The following is a 1614-nucleotide window of genomic DNA, read 5'->3' as shown; positions in this document are numbered from 1 at the left end:
ATGCCCTAATAATAGGAACAACATTCACTGTAATAGGAGCAGAAGTAAACAAACAAATAAATAAATAAATGCAAAAAGGAATGAGAGAAAGTATATTTGGCGCCCCGAAATAGAGAAAAAACTCCAACTCTCCCAAGGAACCATCTACAAGTACCGATTATCCATTACCTCACCGGGAGGGGGGGGGGGGGGCGGTTAGGGGGGGTTGCAGATTGGTGGTGGTGGGGCGGGGGTGTTCCTTCGAATCCGATGAAAGGACTGCTATGCATTTTTATGGTCCTGCGGGAACTGAAGCTACATTACAAAGTGACATGTCCTGCAATGAGGGTCCATGCAAGTGGATATATCAGGAAATGCGGCTACGTTGCAATAGGACATGACCTGCAATGCGGTTCCATTGCAAGAGGACATGTGAGGAAATGAGGTTTACGATGCCAAGTTACATGACCTGCACACGGTTCTATCGTAGGAAAACATATCGGTGAATGAGCTGCGTTGCAAAGTGACATGTCCTGCAATGAGGTTCCATGGCAAGAGGACGTGTCGGGAAATGAGGTTACATTGCAAAGCGACATGGCCAGCAATGAGGTTCCATTGCAAGAAGACATTTCATGAAATGAGGCTAAATTGCAGACACATCCCCAATTTTCCTTCGTTACATTATGATCAAAATGACAGGAAGGTAATGCAGTAAGCAAGTATAATACTTTTGCACTGCATTTCGATATCACGGACAGGTAATGATGCTACATTGCAAGAAGACATCTTTGGAATGGCTCCACTCGGCGTTTGTTGACCTTGACCATGATATCCCTCTTCTCGGGCGAGCAGACGGCAGATAACGGTCACCTTCTGTTTGCGTACTTCAACTTGGTTTGCTTGCGGCATCAAAACTGCTTCTGTTATTGTTATGTCCCTATATGAATTGCATCCTTATTTTATTTTAGTGTTGTTTACCAAGTCTTGTAATGAGGCTTTCTTGTCGCGTTTGTCTGTGTAGTGTTGGAAGATGGCTCCTGTGTTTCTGTGGGCAAGTCATCTTCGTCTGCGAGTCGTAGTTTGCAGTGTATGTAAAAATAACTTTCGTATTTCTGATTGTATCGTATTGACTTCAGATCCGCTGTTTGTGAGAAGCTGTTGTGTTCTGTCTAGTTCCAGGTTTGTCGTCTTTCACAGGGTGGAAAGGGTAAAGGACCGCCGTTACATATCAACATATTACCGACCGTTCATAGGCCTCTGGGCATTCACCGCTGCCGTGAACAATGAAACAAACAAACATAACACACAGGTTTCCTAAATGCTACATAATATTGGACACTACCTAAACGGGAGAGGTGAACGGCATGGCATAACATTTATGTTATCATCATATATACAACTAACCACCCCATTGAAAATTATAAACCAATCATTGTAACCAAGAATTTTAGCAACACCCATCACATAATGCAATCCTGCCGTATAAATAAAGCTGAGGTCGCCTGAAAGTATTAGTCCTTGCTGAGAAAGCCTGATATAAGGCGAATAGAAATGTAGTAATATGAAAAACCACACACAAATCTGGACTTATACAGAACTTTGAAGAATTATTGAAAGCAGAAGTGAGGATATATG

The sequence above is a fragment of the Macrobrachium nipponense genome, chromosome 12, assembly GCF_015104395.2.
Source record: "Macrobrachium nipponense isolate FS-2020 chromosome 12, ASM1510439v2, whole genome shotgun sequence".
Lineage (NCBI taxonomy): Eukaryota > Metazoa > Arthropoda > Malacostraca > Decapoda > Palaemonidae > Macrobrachium > Macrobrachium nipponense.
Note: the sequence above shows the minus strand (reverse complement) of the source record.